The sequence below is a fragment of the Anoplolepis gracilipes genome, chromosome 7 (genome assembly GCF_047496725.1).
Source record: "Anoplolepis gracilipes chromosome 7, ASM4749672v1, whole genome shotgun sequence".
Taxonomy (NCBI): domain Eukaryota; kingdom Metazoa; phylum Arthropoda; class Insecta; order Hymenoptera; family Formicidae; genus Anoplolepis; species Anoplolepis gracilipes.
In genome coordinates, this window is record NC_132976.1 from 7,311,563 (window position 1) to 7,333,943 (window position 22,381).

Here is a 22,381-nt window from a genome sequence, read left to right on the forward strand (position 1 = left end):
TCACGATTCACGTTTGACGATCGTTTTGATCGCAAAAATCACCGAAAACATATCGAAGCCTCTTGTCGCACTGAATTCCCCGCTTTTAGTTAATACTATATGACAAAAGCTGGACAGTTGAATGAAAACTAGAAAGAAAAAGCTGCAAAATATAATTTTTTATCAAATTTTAAGTTTGATAAGTACAACAAACATAAATCTCATTGAATTTTATAACCGATTATTGATGTATTCATTTTTTAACATTAACCATGTACCTGATAAAACTTTTGGTATATGTATTTAAAAGTACTTCTATTTCTATGTAAAGCAGATGACTTCGATATCTTGAAATAAAAGGAACTTTGTTATGTGTTTGAAAGTAGGAAAGTATAACATACATGTAGCTAAATTGATATACATATACATATATAATTTCTATTGTCAAGTATGATAAAGATTTCAAAAATTGATTGTTTATTCTAGTTTTAACCTTTACATTATAATTATTATTTTTATTACAATTATTGCAAAACGTCTTCAATCTCCAAAAGTTTAACTATGAGTTTAAGTATTTAAATTATTAAAGATCTTGTAAAATTTTAATAATTTTATTTATTGTACAGTTTAATTGACAAATGTTTTTGCAATAAAATAGAATAAAAGAATCTTTAGAAAAATTATAAAATTAATAAAATCTCAAAGCAACTCATTCGCGTAACTTTAATTTTATTTTTTTACTGCATGGTTCGCTCTTTTTTTCTCCATCTTTTTCCATGTTCTTTTATTAACGAGTAATCGCGGCTAGCCGAGACGAGATACCTCTTTTATTTGCCGATGTGTGCGTATACACAGGCAAATGTATATACATTATATATATATATATATATAATGTATATAAAAGTAACAGTCAATGCGGGGTGTAATATTATTCACGATTCACAATATACGTCAAGATATATATATATATTTGTGCGTATACACAGACAAATGTATATACATTATTACTGTTCACTTCTTATGAAACAATAATTTTAATATTAAAAAAGCAATTTTAAAAAATTATATAAACAATTATATAAATATATAACTATAATAATAATATAAAATCAACTTTCGTTGTAGAAATGATTAAAACAAGTAATTTTATGTAGAAATCTATCATCTTATAAAAAAGATAATTTAAAAATAACGGATAGCACGAACAAAACTAATATTTTTTGCTGTTTTTTATGTTGTTTTCATAGAAAAAAATTGTATAACGCAACAAAGTTTTTTATAACAAATATAATAAAATAAATAAAAAAATACATAATTCTTCGAAGTATTCAATGCGTCAAAATTGTTACAATATCGTATATCGACCATCAAATTGTTGCGATTCTATGTGAATCGCAATAAATACAATAAAGAAAGTTTGTTAGCGATATTTTAAACATATAACATGTAAAATACTTTATATGCGTGTTAATATTTTAAAGAAAACATTTAAATTTGACAAATCTAATAGTTTTATATCGAGTTTTGACTTTCTCTTGTGTCACTTGTTATCTTTTATTTGTAACATACATATATCAACATAGTCTGTGTATCCTATTTGAAATATTCATTGAAAAAGTATTGGTCTGCCACATAATATTTCATACTCTTAGGAGAGAAGTTCAATATTTAAAAACTGTAAAAATATATACATATAAATGTGTATTTATTCTACGGAGTGGTTCATAAATTTAGTATAAAAATGTATATGTAAAATATGTAATATATTGAAATATATTGATTATATATTATAATATATTGTAATATATTAAAAAATTTTAAATATATATGTACGTAGTCAATATAAATATTCTGAACATTTTAAATCAGTCATTTCAACATTTCTGAAACTATTTATTTCATGCTCGTTAATTTTACTTATTATTTCTTTTACTAACATTCTTATTCTATTTAAAAAAAATATATTTTTTGAGTTAAAAATATGCGAGAAACTTTTATCCGGACTTTTGTATATTTAATATAATATAAAATATAATTCGTAATATTTTAGTAAAATTCTTTATAGATCTCTAATCACGTTATTGAAAAATCTGTTTAATTTATAAATATCGATCTATGAATAGATATCAGCTCTCTCGTGTCAACTGATTCAGATACCGATCCAAATACGATCGAGTGATCTACGTTTCTCAATCAATGACACCTTGCTTCCGCTATCAAATCCTGGCTTCGTCCACGACCTGCAGGTGTGGACATTGGCTACGAGTGGAACGGTCGACGCTCTCTACCACCCGTCCTGTCGCTCGCTCTTTTTCTCTCTTTTCCTCGCAAAGGGTGGACACACGCTCGACCCTCGTCGTCGTCCCCACGAATTCCAGGGATCAATGCGTTGGTGCACCAAAACGCCTGCGCTACTATCCCCCTTCTCTATATCCCTCCATTCCTTTCTATCATCCCCTCTACGTCCGTACCACCCAGCAGCAGCGGCGACGGCGACGGCGGCGGCGGCGGCGGCAGCGGCAACACCAGCAGCAGCAACGGCGGCAGCGGCAGCGCTATCACACAGCAGCACTATCACAATCACGATATCGCCATCAGTACGAGCTACAAGGCACCCTACTTCCCACGCCGGTGCTGCAGCGTTGGCGTGTAGCCTGGTGGTAGTCTAGCCGTACCGGTGTAACCGGTTGTGTGTCGAGAGTCTATTCTCTCGAGCGTAGGGCAAGGCCCGCCACCTTGCGATTTACTCTTACCACCCAGGTACTCGGTCCTTTCCACTTCCAGTACTGTCCCTCGGTACTCCCACCCCCGACGGTAACGCTCCCCCTTGGCTGTCACTCCCTCCCGCGTGCGCGTCGCCCGACCCTCGGAAATTCTGAAAGCGGTTCGCGCCTGTGCAACGCGGGGGTGGCGAGGGACCGAAAATCGAGGTGAAAGGAAACTCCGCGGATCCAGCCTAAGGGTCTCTCCTAGGGCTGATGCGTGTCGGCTGTGCCCCCTCGCGTGTGCGTCCTGCGAGCGCGAAAAATTGATAACCGCGCGCGCGTACGCACCACGCACGCACACACACACACATACAAAACACATATACATATATATATATACACGTGCATATATATATATATATATATCTATATACATATATACATACACGCGTGTATACGTGCATGGATTCGTGACGTATCGCCATTATTTTTATTGCCTCGGGCAATTGCCTTTTCCCTCTGCGCTTCTCCGTCGTTGCGACCCTCTCATCGTCAATTCGGGAAGAAAGACCATCCGCGGCGCGCGAATCGGTAATCGCGTTCCTTCACCGGGGTGCAACGCTGTAGTGACGGTTTTCGATTTGATCGTGCGGCTATTTTCTCAAGTGACATACTTTCGTTCGTGAGAGAAGAGAAACTCTCATTGGTGAGTTGCTGTCTATGGAAGGAAAACTGTGATTTATCTTCGAAGAGGATAGTGCGATTACTCTCGAGTGTACGCGACAATCTGCGAGCGCAGTGGGAGTTTTGCGAGTGTGACGCATGCCAGTGTATCGTCGTCGGGTGCAGTGACCATTAATAGCAGGTGTGATCAAAGGACTCGCGGCCGATAACGCGTCGATTTTCCTCGTATACGGCATTAGCTAGCGCGATCGCGAAGTGCGTAGTGACTGACCTACGACGAGTGGTCTTTCCATTGTGTCGCACGATCATTAGAGACCATTGAACCGCTCCTCGTAGGAGGGACATCATGCGTCCCCGATTGCAGCCCTCGTTAGAGGGTTGAATCGCCGATTTCGGTGTCGGATCGCGCGATCGGCCGACACGGGTCCGCGGGTGTTGTGCACGACGAGCTCGTCGGCGATCGTCCGCCCGAGAACATCCCTGCCGTGACGCGAGGTGATCTCGCCGAGGGCCAACCGTGTACCACATTCCCGCGCTGCAAGTGAGTCTTAAATTACTGGAATTTCACGATTCTCAATAGCAATGTAGCATATTATGTCTCTTGCCTTTTCTATTTAAATTACGCGATTACGGATTCGTCAAATTGATAATCATATGCTCAAGAGAAATGAAATTGATGGAAATCTAGATAACTATCACATAAATAGATAGATTTGCATAAGACCGTCCACGCTCAATTTTTTAGCAGTAATACTTGTTCCATTTACGTAATATCCCTATATAGATGAGAATATTTTATATATATTACTAGCTTTTATTAAATTTAGCTTATTAGTTTAACGAGTCAGATCCATCTGCAGAATAAAGGGTTATATTTGTTTTTAATCAATTTAAAATCGCTTCTTTTAGAACCAAAATATCAAGCGTATTAAATCACAAATAGGTTTAATCGCGACTAAAATTAAAGCAACTGTGATTTAACACCATTTTTTTTTTACAAAAAGAATCTATTTCAATTCGATTAAAAAATATATATGAATATGTAAGGACCGGTAATATTATAATTTATTTCACTACTTATTATTATTTTTATAGATATATTTTCTGTTTTTTAAGATTGCAATTTTAAACACTTTTATACTGTCGAAGTTTAAATATAATTTTGATCATCAGAGTACATAACTAGTGTAAAAATTTTAATTCATTTGAGAAAAATAAATTATAATAATGCATAATATAAAAAAAATATCAAATATGATTTTCGTAAAGAAAATAAACATATGACATACATATTTTTTTTTGTATATATTAAAAGTAAATATAAGTGATAAAGTCTTGAGTGAATAGATTGTAGAAAACTATAATTAAATTGTGGAAATTAATTTAAACAAATATTAGTCTTTAAACGATGTAAAGCCAAGAGCCATCAATTTCAATTCTATTTCAATCGTTAAGCGATCGCGCAAATTTCGTTAACTCCCATGGCACCGTAAGAAATTTTATCATTCGTGATTTCATCGTAAAACTATTAAGCCTCAGGAACTATCTAGTGCCACGACATTCCATATAGAACTCGTAATCGCGTAAAGTGTTTCAGAAGTTGCGGTTATTCAATCATAAGCACATTAGATTTTTGCCACTTGTCTACTCCCCGTTAAAAAGTCCTCGACACCCTTATCCGCTTTGCAGAGCGATTTGTCACGATTAAAATCTTGAAAGGAATTTCCATCGTATCCAATTCGGGTCACTACAAACCCGATCAAACTCTAGACTCTCTACAGATCTCCGAGCATCGGCGAATTACAAAGCTTTCTGTCGACGCGCGTTGCATTCTCAAAGCTTCTGCAATCAAGCCATTCGTTTTTCTATTGTGAAATACATCGAATTGTAGACGTTAATCTTTTCTATTGTCAATTATCGACACTCAGTATTATTATTTAAATGGACGCAATAATTTCTCACAGTTTTCACGTCAAGATTTTTCATTTCCTATGTTTCCTTAATGTATATACCATCAAATTATATATATATATGTATATAATTTCAAATATGGCATAAATCTAATTAGCACAAACAGATGATATGTAAATTGTACAAGATATAAATTTGTGTGAAAAGGCCATTCATTTCTCTCAAGGCTACTTAAATTGCTATAAATCCCGACTATGCGAATGGATAAGCCTCTAGCACGGCGCATGACGTGCCATTGATCATCGCACTGGCATCGCTCGCGTGGTTAAAGTCTTAATGTTTCCTGGTGCTGCATTGATTTTACTATTATTAATCCAATATGCGCGCACATAATACGACGAGATAAACAGCGTGATTATTAGTTTTCAACCGATTATAACTGACTGTTCTTTTTCTCTACAATCGGACAATTTTTCTAATATATAATTCGAAAACAAATAACAACATCTATATATTTGCATGTTATTTATTTTCGATGCGAACACACCGGTTTTTCACACCGTTATAAAAATTCATGTTTTAATCCAATATTTTAGCTGCCGCTTACCCTTCAGGTAAAACATTTTAATAAATTAAATGTCAGCTACTTTGACATTTTCATAAATTAGGAATATAATATTTTTTGCCTTTCCTGTTTCTATAAAATGCATCGCAATTAAAATCAAAACTCATGGAATGTTATATATAATAGTAAAAGTGATATTACATATACGTGGTTCATGTGTATGTCATTTCGAAAATAAAACTGAAACATTAGACTATATTTTAATTAATTTTCCAAAACTACCAATATCACACACGGCTTTCTGTCAATCACCCATTATAAAAAATACTCTCTTGCAGATTTAAATTTAAATAAATATTTGTTTTATTATATCTCTCACATTATCCATACGATTCTCCAAACAATATCTGAGTTTGAATTGTCCACCAAATATACGAGTGGTGCAAGACGTGCATCACGAAAGCAATTCACTTCGACTGCTCATCTTAACCACATCGTCCTTTGATGCACCCTGTGTTCTTAATTTAATTTATTATACTATCTGTCACGATTGTGTGAAGTTTCCGGGTATATAACGCCTCGTGAACCAGGTCACTATAAATTTCGGTCCTACGAGCAGAGTAAGCTTTCGTACCGCTGTGTGATGTGCCATTGATCATAGCGTAGACACGTAGCTCGTCGTAGGGCTTGAGAGCTTGAGGCTCTTCGATGTAGTTACGTTAATTTTGCGAGCCGCCCCAGTTTTCCACCCCCTCGGCGTTTTGCTCTTCTAGACAACGTCGTCAGGAAATTACGTGCGGCGGTATGTCGACAAGTGATCTCCTCTTCTTCTACGCCTCTCTCTCTCTCTCTCTCTCTCTCTCTTTCTCTCTTTGTTCTCCAACCAAATGTTTCATATGTCCCTCAACTCGACTCTGTTAAGTCAACGTAATATACCACAGAGTGTATGTTTTACTTGAAAAAAGATTACCACTTTTTATATAATCCATCCTTTCTGATTATATATATTTCAGAATATTTTAAAAATATTTTTTTTTCTTCTCTTCTATAGGATTCCATAAAAAGATATTATTCTTTCTGATAATTAATATATTTATTTGCATCAATACACGTCATATGTCTTTTACACATGTATACTCATGTGTACAAGCTAATAATAAATTATATCATTAGTGTAACATATCATTTAGTTTATGTTTCACTTTATTATATCGTTTTGTAAAACTATAGAAAATATTTATCATTTATATATGTACACTTCACTTTTTTGCAGTTATTGTATTTGAATATGTATTTTTAATATTGACAGTTAATATTGCAACATGTATATAGAAAGATAAAGATGTGCGCGATACGGATCTAACTTATGAAAATAACACGTAAATACGCGGATACATATAATTTCTACCGATATGTCGACGGAAATTGTCACTGTCACCGTGAGATCAAATCTACTCCCGTCGCGTAATCTCCGCGTCATGTACTTACGAGTTTCCAATTTCCGTTGCCGATGCTTACATGCTGTTTCTCTACTTCGTCTTTACATAATACGTATACTTTACGTAGTTGCGCAAGCCACTCTGGGGAGCGTAGACAAGAACCTCCTGTCTACAGCACACTCTCGTCGCCAAGCGTCTTACGTTTTTGCTCTCGCGATATCAACCTGTCATTCCTACCAAAACTTAACTCTCGCGACAGGACAATGAACATCACTGCCTGATGCATCGTGCGTTTCTCTTCCTTTCCCGTAATCGTACTTCTTACCCGCGAGCGGTTTCTCCGTCCCTTCCCCGTAGCTCTCTTTGTTTTAGTTCCGTGACCTATCGTCGTCTTTAGACCGCAAGTCGAACGAGAGCAAATTAGATATCCATTAACGTCGACCAGCAAGTTCGGAATCTTAATTGCAGTCAACTCTACAGCTGTTTGCTCACCAGTAGCGCAATTAACACGCGTTTTATCCCCGCTACAAAGGTGTTTGTCGCGCGGAGATGTTTCCTGCTCGAGAAGCGAAATTGTGTTAGAGAGAGAGAAGGTAGTGCGCCGGGATAATCCTGGAGTAGGGGTCTTTCACCGAGGTCTGCGGCGAACATGAAAACTGCGTCACGAGAAGTTATGAGTTAAGAGCGTCGAAAGATGAGCTCCGAGATTGAAATTGACGATGCTAGCGCGTTATTATGGCGAGAACAAGCGGACGGAGAGTGAGAAAATATTGCACGAGAACTGAGAATGTTTTTGCAATTGCAACAATAATTCTGAATCTTGTGTCAATCAGGGCGTAATAAGATGATGTATACGTTGTAATTTCGCGATGCGACTGAAAAATGGCTATCTCTCGCCACGTGTGTCGTATGTAAAATATTCTTTTATTACCTTATATTTATTGTTGGATGTATTACAATTATAAAATAAAATTTTATAAGTTTCAATAAAATAATTATAACGTCGTGCAACTAAAACATGGAAAGCAATAAATGCATAAATAATTCTGAGTTATTAAAGTTGAAATGTAATTAAATAAAATTGTAAATTATAGGACGCCCTATATTAAATTTTAATGATTAAAATATATAAAATATTTAATAATATATAAACATTTAATAATAATATATAAAATATTTAATAATTATAATCACGCGTATTTAAGTTTAACTATAATGTTATATCGACAGAATGTTTTCTCTATTATTATTATTCACGCACAAATAATGTAAACTTAATACTACTTGATAATATTTCTTGTATTGTTCCATCATTCATGAGAAACGTAGGTAGTAAATAAAATATTTTGCAATATATCAGTTTTTAATATAAATTTCATTAGATTGATTAATGATATCGTGATAATGGAGAAAACAAACCATATATAGATGAAATAAACCATTTTGTGCGTAAAAATGGAATTGCTGTCGCAATTAACTAAAGATAAATTGATCACGCTAATCTGTCCACGCGAGGTTAATGACCGACGCATCAACGAATCGCTTAATGACATTGTCTGACCATTATAGTTATTGTATAAATGCAACGCTAAATATGCCATATTTCTCTTTCAGCTCGATGACGACGCTCGGTCGTTTAACATTTATTGAGATCGTTAATCTACTGTAGCGTACTGTTTTGTGCTGCTTTAGATTTGGCACGAATATTACATCATTCATTTAAAATTAGAGAATTTTTTCTTTTCCCGACTATCTTTCAGCTGTTGTGAAAACAACGACATTTAATCGCGTCACGAAAATCGCACGAGTAACGCAGTGCATTAAGCCTGCCGACTGAAATCGCGGATATTAATTAACCGCTCGTGCCAACCGTGGCTCGTCGCGTTGTCTCGAAAAGCATGGAGATGTTAATACGTCGGAGTTAATACACCGACGCACAAAACACCGGATAACTTCCTCGGGTTAATTAAAAGCAAAAGTTACACAGATAAACGCGCGTCGCTTCTTCCAAGATTTAATCCCCAGCATTTCTCGCGCGGTCATTGTCGCAACCTTAACAAGAAAATCCCTCTCTTTCTCGACTGTCATTCAGTTTCGTCTCTTTATCGAACATTTCGATAATGTACCATACATTTGCGAATTGCTAGACGTAATTATTGGAATAGATAGATAGATATAGCTTACAACAGTGGCGTAGCCAGGGGGGGGGGCTATAGGGGCTCGAGCCCCCCCCCCCAAAGATTTCAAATCTCAGTGATTTTTCTTGAGAAAAGTCTATGAATTCCAGCCATAGAAATATTTTTAGCCCCCCCCCCCCTCCCCAAATCCTTATTGTAAGTTGGCTACGCCACTGGCTTACAAAACGACCTACATACGAGAGCCCGATGACGACGATCCAAACTTTACATTAGCTTCGCATCAATTATCACTTCTGGCACGCTTAAAATATGAATTATAGTCGGCCTGAATAATTAAGGACGGATGAGAGTCGGCGGAGGCAGCGATTTACCGACTCGTCAGCGAAAGAGACGACTAGGATGTTCTAATTAAAACGCTCACTTTCCTCGATCAATGATCCTCTCTTGTATCGTGTATATTTTATACATTTAATCTATTTACAAAAGTTTAATTCAATCGGCCATATTCTTGTCGGTTGACCGTTAATTTGGAATGACGTGCATTTATGCGTATGCGGTGGATTGCAAATTCCATTAACGCTGGGGGTTGTTCTCTGCACAACGTTATTCTGTCTCGTTTCCTCTCGTTCGGCGTCAGATTAATAAGCGAATAGAGTGAACAGCTGGCGCATGACGTCGATTTAAACCGATCGATCATGAAAGTTATAGGAACTCCACGATTAGAACTTCCGAAGAAGAGAATAGCAACCGAGGGATAGGCAAGATTTCATAATTGCGGGTAATTTCCATTATCGAAGACGGACTGTGAAATTACCACATGTTCGTACAGGTTTGTGCAAATGTGCGTTTTAAACATATATATACATCTCGCATATTCTACTCGTATAATAAGGCTAATAGCTGGAGTAATAATGCTTTTAGTAATAACATCTCTGACGATTCGTGCGCGAAGAAATTAGTCCAAACGCGCTAAATGAAAGGGCCGTACGTAATAATTGCGCATTACATATATATAATCGAATTCGTCAAAGGATGTTATCGCGGTCGTCGACGCCGCGTGTCGGCGGGTCGAGTAGCGTAGGGCGTAACAGCAGGGTCGTAGTGGGACCATTTACCGAGAATTTCATAGTACGCTTCATTGCACTAATCCAATTTAATTAGAACGGCCGGATAATAAGCCTATAACGACACACCTCGCTCATTAATAACGATCAGACTCCGCCGCGTACGGGACGATTCCCGCGGTGCCATCCGACGTTTTATCGTTCGTCGTTTGTCTTCCTTATCGCACATATCTTTCCGTCTGACACACTCTCTTCCCAGGTGGGGTATATAATACGTATGAATTCCCTCGTCTCCTCTCTATCTATTCTTTCACACTTCTCTGACTTTAAATCCAGTCCCACCTCGGACCTAAACAAGGGTCGTTCAACGACCCACCAAGGATGACACTATCTACATACTTTCGCATACTTTGGATGTATTGACAACAATTCTTTGGATGTAACGATAAAATTTGCAAATCACATCAAATTTTAATAATGTTGTAGCAAAAGTATTTAATACTGCATCGTCAAACAGATAAAACAATCTGCACATTAATTATAAAATTTGCATAATTTTTTTTAGAGAGAACTCTCTCTCTTTCTCTCTCTACATATATATATATATATATATATATATATATATATATATATATATAATTACAAACTTTAAAAACGAATTCGTCGCAAGATATCATTTAAGTTAGACAAGGAAACGTATCTCTTTCTCTCTCTCTCTCTCAAGAGAACTTTGACTACAACTTTTTCATCCTCGTCTTCAATATTTCCCAGCAAACTAACGCTTTTAACTTCCATCCGCAAAAGTCGTAATTACAGATGAATTTTCTCGTGCTCTTATTCCACTTTTCTCGGTTCTTTCCGCTTTTCGATCCCTCGACTTCTTATCTCTATTTCTGCGCGTCTCGAATCTTCAAGCCCGTCCGGCTGCGACATCCCAGAAATGTCAGATCATATAAGTAAGGATAATGTGTCCGCGTCTTGACATTTTGGTAGGGGACAGTGATTGATAAGGATATAACATAAGGAATCCCTGGGAAAGTGCGCTGATAAGCAGCCGAGAATTTTCCTGAGTGGATCCACCTTACGCGAACGTTTATCCTTCGCGTCCGTCCATTTCAAGGACACGTCGCGCGTCATAAGCACATAAATCACGAGGATTTATTTGACGCGGCTCTCTCTCGTTTGGCCTCTCGACGCCTTATGCAAATGCCGGGGATATCGTGCGGCAGCAGGTCATTTTGTTTTTACTGGGTGCCGTAAAAGCATAGCGACCGAGAAACATCGCGCGGGCCGCGTGCGCTACGGATGAATTATATACAAGTGGCCTACTCTGTTTGATATACGAGTCTACGGCTGCTGGTGTTGCAGCCGTAATGAGTCGCGTTTTAACTGCATGAGCATGAATGCGAAAGCAAACGCAGAGAAGGAAGTCGCCGATTTCTCGCGCGGCGTCATAAACGTGGAATATTAATTCGATGAGTAGTAATTAATAATGCCGAGTCTGCTTTGGTATGGGATATTCATTAGCCGATGGCGCCCATGGAATACATCATCGTGTCTGTATAAGCGACGGAGATAATGAACAGCGCGACTTTATGGCATAGCGCGACAAAACCACTGTAATTTTCATACCAAATATATTCATTAACTTCTAAATAATGCGCATGCAACAGTACCGCATAATAAGATCGCTTAACTCTTCGCATTATAAAACTTGAAGACACAGGCATAATAAATTAGTCTATATTTTTGATGATAAAAAAAAAAAGAAAAATGATTTGAATTCTTGATACAATTACATGTCAGAACTCATTTCACAAGTTATCACTCGTACTAGCAACCTAATATGTCAGCGTATATTATCACGAGGAATTACAGTCTAATAGAATTACTATCATTATAGAATTTATATACAAATCGATTTGAATAGACTACTCTTGTATATTATTCGCTATATATTTTCTCTGAGAATATAAGATAAAGTATTTATCACGCGAAATAAAATTGCTCCGCAAAGTTATTCTGTTTTTTTTTTTTTGCAATTTAAAAAGAATGTATGTTCGCCTAATTCTCGTATCTTTGAACCGCTTGTGTCCGCAAATATCTTCGCGATGAGAAATCAGCGCGACGAATATCCTCGACGAATCGCATTTTCTCTGGCTCCGTGACTTTTCATTCGAGTTCTATTTTGCATCACGGAGGGTCGAAATGGATAGAAGACCAGACCTCCCATCTTTAAGACAGAACATTGCTTCCTTGGGATCTTTTCCGCTTCAACGAACACAACGGAGATGAAGCTATAAAGGAATAACGCCAATAAGCCCGGAAATCTCCCTTGGATTGATCGGGATTGACCCTCGGGGGTCGTAATCTTCTCCAATTATAAAGATATTGAAAATTTATTAATCCTTCGCACGCGCGCGCGCGTTCACCCAAATCAGTTTTATAATCTTGACTATATGATATATTCGTATAGTTCGCTGAAGTCGGTTCAATTTAAAAAAGTTTGACAGTATTCATTTTATTCGTAACTTAAAGTAAGAGAACTGCATTTAATTCTAAGACTTTAATTTTGAATTTGGTTCACAATACGGTGCCAAAATAAACGCTCAGAAAGTACTTTAAGATTCATTTAGAAATACCTTTGACAACGGGAAAACACGTTGAGCGTAAAATCGTAATTAATTATGTAAGACATTATTAACTTTTCCTTACTCACGACAGATACAAAGATCTACGAGACGAAGATCTGAGTTGCTTTTAATCGTCACAAATCTTCATTGAAAAGATGTACTGTATCAAGGGTTAATTAAAATTTACGCAATTGTTTCTCTGAGTTTCTTCGAATTCTTTGTTATAAAAGATAAAACGACAATTTCAAATAAACATCAATGCTTTTTTAAAGAAAAAATTTATTTATTATTTTTAATTCCTAGCTGCAAAAAATTTACGATGTATTGCAAAAGGATAAATTTGATTCATAGACAAAGAAATTTATATCTCCCTAACAAATATGCGCGTTATCATTCTCAAATTTAACAAATAATAAAATATTTTCAGTATTAAAGTTAAACTTTAAAACATTTTATATATGTAATGTTTATTTTAAACTTAGAATTGGGCTATTTTGCTATTCCATACATATTGCATATTTCTGAATTTTTTTACATCAATAATCCATCATAACCTTGCTCCGGAAGTTCGGATTATTTTATCCTATACACACCCTTATGTTTTTCACCCACGTTTTTTCTTGATTCTAACAAACAAGTCTTGTCGTGTTAACGATGGTATAAATATTGCTTGTAATCATGACGTAAAAGAAAGCCAATGCTCTTCACGCGATTTGTCGGAGAGGTCCAAGTCAAGGGAGGACCGGTCGCGACGGCAAAGGTAGAGCACCTCTTCCCTACTATTCTGGAACTTTATTTCCCTGAGGATCACTTCGCCAGAGTTTATCGCTCGAGGTAACACAGCCGTCGTTCTATAGTACGCCTTTCTTTTTCCTCTTTACTCCCAAACCAGTCCAATCGCCCTTTATTTTCGTCTGTCGTCTACCAGCAATGAGCAATTGCTCGCTCATAGGATGTGTAAAGTATTATCTACTTAGAACAAAAGAATGGTTGCTCTTATAAATGATTTTTTAATACCGGCCTGATGTCACGCATGGTCACGCATGTACGTACACAGCGTCACGTGAATTCGAGAATTCGGAAGAACAGAATATACTTCTCTAAACTTTTAAGAACGAAGAAGAAAAAGTTTGAATATAAAATAAGAAAATATACTGCTTTCAACTTTACAACTTTGACGAATTCATTCATAAATCAGTGATACTCAAATTTTATTTGTTCTCATGCAGCATTAAATGTTTCTTCGAAACAAAGTAATTAATACGACATCACGCTGGTTAAATGTATAAAGAGTTTATATCAAAGTGCAAGTATTTATAAAGGTTTAAAAATATTTAAAAAAAATTTTTTTTTTATTAACATAACACATAAACTTTAAAGATTTTATTACAAAATAAAGTGTAAAATTTTTTTATTAATGTGAAAGTAACGGAAGTACTGTCAATTTAACCCGACATATAAAAGGTTAACAAGAGAGATGAGGCAGAGATGAAACGGTTATCATCGGATGTGTCATCCGATGTTATTTAACAAAGGTTAATATCAAGTATAAATTGCATAATAAGATCTAAACAAATCGTTCACACATAATTCCATTAAAAAGAAGACTTTTACGTAGGCATTCATACACCTTGCGTAAAATTTTATAGACTCTTTTTCTCTCTCTCTCTCTCTCTCTCTCTCTCTCTCTCATTCTCTCTCGCTCGCTCTCTCGCTCTGATAAATTCCCGGAAATTTATATCAGTCTTTTTTCTTCTTTATAGCAGAAATATATTGCGGAGCTTGAGAATATGGAAACGCTTGTAAATAGTCTGGCCTATCCGCTTTTTTCGGGGAAGACTCGTAAAGGGTACGCAGGATATAATACCGCGTTCATTAAAAGGACCGCGCAATTTCGACGTGGTTATGACGGGACATAGAAGTCGAGCGTTCGAGCGTATACATGGAGGGTAACGATTCCGCGCGACTACATTTATGTAGCGGCCCCACATTTTCAACCGGTTTCACGCAAGCGTTCGTGCGAGTCGTTTGATGAGTTTAATGATGGAAAGACCCCGCTGTGTCCTGAGGTGATAATGACTACAGAATACAATTTCCTGTAATTCCATTGTGTTTATATTACGCTTCATTGATGTCGTGTAATTTTTTCATAAACATTATTTGAAACATTGCTGCGCAAAACAATATATGTGTTTCTATTTATAATAAAAAATTTTACTCTTCTGACAAAAAAAAAACTCATTATTATCATATATATTCAAATAACCACAATTAATAAAAATAATATGAATATTATTTATGTATTTAAATTTGAACATTATTTATGTAATTTGAATATTATTTACGTATTTAAATTTGTTCAATAAATAAAATATTCAAATTAACCAAAATTAAAATAACAGCTGACACATACAGACTATTCCAGTAAGAAATTGAGAATTTAATAATTAAAAGTGTTCGCAAAAATTTATTTATATCGCGATGTGAAATAATAATTCTAATTAATTGCTTCTTTTTTTCACTTCTTATGTATATGATATTTGAGACATTGTGAGAAATTCCAATTCCGCAAAACAATTTCTCGCTGCTTATTAAGGCGGGATGCAATAATTTCAACGTGGGCATGTCGTATCGGAGACATCGCCTCACTTCCGGAATAATTATTACGAAGTATTAGTCGAGAGCATCGCAAATTCATTCAGCCACCGCGAGGATCTCATGTTCTCCAAGCGGCTAATGGCCTGGCACGAGGCAGTAAAGCGAAACTCGACAGAATAAGCAGGTTCCATAAACGTGGAAACAACTCTGGAACAATCCATAGCGCGGCGGAACGCTAGGTAAATTGTAGATCGCGAAGTGGAAACGCGGCTGCGAGAAATCTTGGAACACGGCCAGAGAAAAGCCGGGCAACCTCTTTTTATCTTGCGTATCTATCGTACCCGAGCTGAGTACTCGATTTCATTCTTGACGACAAATTTGATTTGGCAGTAACCAAAATACTAGCGAGATCTAAATTTAGACTGAGTTATATCTGTGAAAGTCTTTTAAATAAAAAAAAATAAAGAATAAGAAGGGTTATTGTTCATAAAAGAAATCAAATTGTAAAAAGTCACTATCAAATTTTTCTCTGCAGAAAGATAAATTAACATTCATTTGTTTTAAATCATTTTCAACCGTATAAATTTTTAATAACATTTTATAAAGAAGTATTTTCTTTATAAAAAAATATACTTAGCATGACATATTTTTATATGAACATAAACCTTATTTTTAGATAAATACTATGATATTCTATTATTTAGTACTTCTCAAAATATTATTATACTCAATTACTGTCACGTAGTTTTATTAAACAGATTGTCTACTTAAATATTGTAAAAAAATTCTCTAAAAATTCCCTAATTTCTTTTCTTCTTTTAACTTTTTCTCTTTAAAATTCCAAATAGAGAATATTAAAAAATTTTTTGTTATGCAATTTTCTGGAATAATTTTTTCTATTTAATTGCTAGATTTACAAATGTACTAAAAAACTAAATAGCATTTATTGAAATAAAAATTTTTAACTTTCATAACATTTTCATTTTTTTATCAATAAAAATTTAAAAAATATTAATGTATTGCATATTAAATATTTTACTAAAATATTGAATATAATAAACAGAGATTAATACATATTTATAATTTATAGTATAAAAACAAAATTATATCAAGAAATTTTTAAAGAATTTCCTGAGTAATAATAAAATATGAGAATTCCCTAATTTCTCCACAAAAAAAAATTTTCTTGAGAATTCTAAGTTTTTCATGTTTTTCCAGGAAGTGTAAATTTTGTTCAATAAACATTTCAATATAAAACCTGATACTTTACAATTACAAGTTTTCGCCGATCATCGAAACTAACGTAGCGCGATAGGAATTCACAGGTAAATGTAACTTTGAAGACTGCTATGCGGAAGGGATGGAAACGTGAGAGAACGGGAAAAGGCAAGATTCAAACGCGAGGAGACGAGACGAGACGGGAGATTTAAAGACGCGGCTTCGTAGGCGCGAGATGTGAGATTCAAAGTTTTAGATGGCACTTTCTGGAGAGAGTGTGTGCCCGCCGGCGTCTTCCATCTCTGGGTACCGCGATAGGGTTCAGTGCTATCCTATCTCCGCTATCTTGTTTCTCTGTATCTCTCGCCTTTCTGCAAATAGCGTGTTGGAGGACTCTAGATAGGCAAGTGGCATTAATGCTTCTACCCCGAACTTTCACTCTTGATTCCAAATCTTTCCTTCTTCTTCGATGTTTTGTGCAATCCAAACGATGAGATTAATTGTAATAATTATCAAATTATGTTTTTACTTTTACTTATTAACTTGAACTCTATATTTTGCAAAATTTTAAAATAATTTTGCACAAAATGAATTTTATGTCAATATTTAATCCACACTTTCTTTGCCAAATGAATTTTTTCCGACTTTAACACTGTACTTTTAGTATATCGCGGTATACGTTTTCATCATATATCCTGTAATATTTTGCTATTTTACAAAAACGATCTTTATGCAAAATAGCAAAGAGGATTTTTTTTCTAAATTTTCTAAAGATATAAAATATTCAAGATAATGTAATTACATTTGCAATTTAAATAGCGGTGAGGCCATTCTCTAAACACGCACATATTCTGTCTAGATATCAACACCTTACTTACCTTATCTTGACTATATCTATTGACTTACTTCAACCCTTTTTCAAACATGCGCACTCTTGTTTACATTATCGTTCGCATACTAAACGTAATACAACCCAGAATTTTCCCTAGTAAATTTGAATGTAAAATATTCATATACTCAAGTGATTTTATTGTATTTCAATCTAAAAAATGTATTTGTGATAAAAAAGAATTCAAATATAGTGAACTGCAGAAATTTAAACTCTTATTAATAACAGATGTTGGAACTCCTAAATTTCTCACCAAGCAGAATTTCAATTGAACACATTTTAGCTTTAATGTTTAAAACGTTATCTTCGAAATATCTAAAAAATTATTTGTTTGATTGGAACAAATGTCAAAAATTGAAATTCAAATGGGATTTACAGACCACAAAGATCTCTATTGTTTATTGTAGTTAAATCTCCATTTGCCTATAAACATTTGATCGAACGTTCAGAGTAAAACTGTCGTGCGGCGATTCCTGCCTATTGGCAGGACTTTGCGAATGGTATCGAATAGGAGAGAAAATATTCGTTTTTGAGTGTTGCATCTGATAGTACTTTTTTTTATTGCACAAGTGATTTCTAACAGAAATATACATTTGCTGTACCGTGCCGTTGCGCAGACGTGAGAAGATTTATAAAGCTTTTATTTTCAAAGTTATATTCCGACTTAAATTACTTAAGATAGATTCGCAAGTGAAAAAGCAAACGATTAATCAGACGCTTAATATTACTACGTGAACATAATTTAGATTTGATTAATTTGATTTTTCGATATTAATTTTTTATAAAAAGGAAATCCATCTTCAATATTGATAAGATAATGTTTAGTTTAATAAACATTAATAGAAACATATTACATTACGAGATTTGACTTAATAAATAAGATTTTATTATTTATAACGCACATACTTATTGGATTATTTAATAATTTAAACACAAAAATTTGATCTCTGTAAACTTCACTAAATTGCTAATAATTGTCAGTTTAACATAATTAGAGATTATATTAATTCAATTTGAATCGTAAGGTTTAAAATAAGCGCAAAAAGAATAATCGGTTATTGTTAAATTATTAATAATATTCTATTTGTTTTTTAGTAACGTGGATGTTCTGAAATGTACGAGAACTTCGAGAAAAAATAAAAAAAAGCAACGTGATTACTTTATTCACAATCCAAATATGTCACAAACGCGGGGATACATATGTTTTTGCGGAATGGAATTCCGGAGCCTTCAGAGTATTTTAGTTACGAAATAACGGATGTTATCGCACAGGAAGAGCAATAATGACGAATCACAAAGTCACGAGGGGTCGTTGGAAACCGTTCGGAAAAATAGAAGAAAACAAGGGTCGAGCGTAAGGAGCGAACGGAATTGTATAAGCGATGTGTTAGTGGGTAGATACTTAAGGTGAGACTGTAGAGAAATGGAACGAGAATAATAGAACCGAGAACTGACGAGCCCCGAGCATCTCATGGAATTCCGGTAGACACTATTCGGTGTGAATGCGAGTAAGGATGCAATATGCCGCTCGCGTAGAGGAAGGTCGTTGGGTCGGAGTGCGTTTACTACTGCGCGGCTGTAACGACCTGCATCGATCGATCGCGAGATGCCATCTTAGCCAACGAGTCTGAGACGATGAGCCCTCGCGATTTGCATACGCGGCGTTTCACGTCACTCATTTCCGGCGGGTTGCGAAACTTCTGACGGTCGCTATTGGCTCGCGTTAATTCTTGCGAAAGCGTACGCGACTATACAACACGCCAGAGTTGCAATAGGCTTTAGCGCACAGATATATACGAGTGGAACGATCACTTACGTCGGATAAGTTTCTCGAGTGTTCGAGAAGTGGTATCATAAACGATGAGATTCGATTTAACCCTATACGCCAGCTGCTGGCTAGCAACTGGAGTATTTATCGCAAAGTGTAATCATTTACAATTTAACTAAGTGAGAAAGTTGGAATATCATAGGCTAACAGACTGTGGTGGAATTAGTAAAATCGGATCAGTGGAATGTGTTAAGTCTACTGCTACGAATCACGAGACAAAATGAATAGCACATTGTTCTTTGATCACCCTGAATTTACAGTATACAGTTGCTTCAGATAAATTTTTAAAGAACAATGACGTAAATAATAAAAATGATGAAATTGCATAGAGTATATATGTACACCTATTATTATATGATGTAACGTTTGCCGTACAAAAAATATTATAAATAAAATAAAAATGAAATTATCAACAGAAAGCAATTATAAATAATATGCTCTTTTAAATTCATTCCTAAAAATTTATTTGTATGCCCAAGCTATGTACATCGACAATGTGATTTTTTTGTGAAATGTTTCGATCTGAATATTGTGGATCAACGAGATATTCAATTAGAAATGGCATGGTACCACATGGTGAAAGTTTCGCACTTTCAATGATAGAAAGCTCTTCGAACAAAGAAAACATGATTACAACGCTTCGTGTGATATTTCATCTTTTTTATTTGTGAGAATGACTCGACTCCAATATTGGTTTTTGCCCATCTGTTTCACGAAAAATGAAACAATCGGCAATTGATTAGCTTACTACTTCGTTTATCTTATTGTATATGTATGTACACACATATGATACGCATCTAATTCATGTACGATATATAGATGTATAGATGTACGTGTGTAATATATGTGATTGTTACGATCTTGTACAATTGATGGAAAGCAATGAACATTATCACCTAGTTCGATTTTTGCTTAACACGACTCGAGCATATCAGCGAAATACATAAGATTAATCGATATAGTAACCTTTGAATTTCTCGTAAAAGTCAATTATGTTTAAGCTTTAATATGGATTGCGCAAAAAGCAATTAGAAATAAAAAATAAGTATAATTTTATAAGTTTTCTTAAACTAATTAATGTCAAATAATTATATTCCGAAAATAACGTAATACAAGTGAACGTATAAATACATATGCATATAAAACCTCTAAATCTTTCTATCAAAGACAGTATTCATCATTATATTAAATAACTATCGTACAAGCTTTTTATCTTTTTAAAAATACTAATAAATTTTGCATATATCACATAATTATCGAATAAAAAAATATTTAACAAATACAAAAAAGATATTAAAATATATAAGGTAATATATGCAAAGTATTTTGTGTATTAAAGTATACACTTCTTTTTCTTATAACCGATGCAATGTGATATCAATGTTGCAACGCGACATGTTGCATAACTTCGGTCACGCGAGTCCGTCGACTATCGCAAAGCGTAAGTTATCATAAAGTTAGCGAGCGTGTGCGTAGTTAATTGACTAGAATTTTGCTAAACATTTGTTATCGGCGCAATGGATCAAGCCGCGTAATCGAACATGCAAATACACTCGGGGTCGCGCATTAAATACCTGCTAGTTCACATACGTTACCGGCAATCAGCAGCGGGCAATGTGCATATGAAGAGAGAAAGGTAGAGATCGGTTAACCGATCGCAGATAGCTTTCGGTTCGCGTGGGTAGCATAAATCGCCGGCGGATAGCTCGGCGGCTCCTGAAAGCTTCTCTTCCGCGTTCGTTGCGTTCGCATGGGATCGAGCGGATTTTGCAAAACGTCACACATGGCGATACCGCGAGCCCCACCTACGCGAACCACACACACCGCCGACATTCATACACCCCCGCCCCGTCCACGGGTGGCTCGTCCCAGGTTTGCCCCAGTTCGTGCTGCGGCTCGGGTGCGCGTTTAGTCCGCCAACTTTGCCGTACAGACCCGTCACGCCTGCTGCAAATGCAATTGAAAACGCCGCGGGATCGCCCACACCGCACCGCACCGCACCGCATCGCATCGTATTACTCTCTCGCGCGATTGTGCTATAACGTTACGATGATACTCTGGCCGCGATGCATACGTACCTATATGGACGCTCTTGTCCGTGCGATCACTGCATGTGATTAAACGACAATGGACATTATATTCGAACAGCCGATGATACCACGGCTTTGCGGTTTTTTTTTTTTAAACTCGCCTTACATGAGTAACTGGGACGAATCGCGTTGATACGCAGAACAGAATGCAACTCTGACTCGAAAAGCTGTATACGTCATCGTTTTTTTTTTTATCTACCTACAACTTATTTGGCTCAACAAATTTGAAACTAATCTTTTGTTAATAAAATTGTTGAAATGAATCAATATACTTTACATAGGGTTTTAATTAGATTTTTATATTATCGGAATATCTTACTCTCTAATCGATTAGTATTTAAATAATGGCCCGGGAAAAAAAAAGTCCATATAAAATTGGCCATATATGGATTTTGTCAATATTTGAGCATATCTTGCCAAATATAGTTATATATGATAATATGATAATTAAATAAATAAAATCATATGTGATATCACACACACATACATATGATTTTATTTAATTATCATATAATACCATATATGACTATACTTGGTAAGACATGATCAGATATTGACAAAATCCATATATGGTCAACTTTTTTTCCCGGGCGTTGATATAACTTTTTACATGACTACACTTACGATAAAAATTAATTGG

At 35.4% G+C, this 22,381-nt stretch overlaps 1 protein-coding gene across 1 annotated transcript in view; it reads left to right on the forward strand.

The window, feature by feature from the left end:
- The first annotated feature begins 2,548 nt into the window (after nucleotides 1-2,548).
- Nucleotides 2,549-22,381, forward strand: part of Dpr12 (defective proboscis extension response 12) — a 253,352-nt gene continuing 233,519 nt past the window's right edge. The window contains exon 1 of the mRNA XM_072896338.1: nucleotides 2,549-3,909. The gene's annotated coding sequence lies outside the window, so the exon portion shown is untranslated. The remainder of the gene's footprint in view (nucleotides 3,910-22,381) is intronic.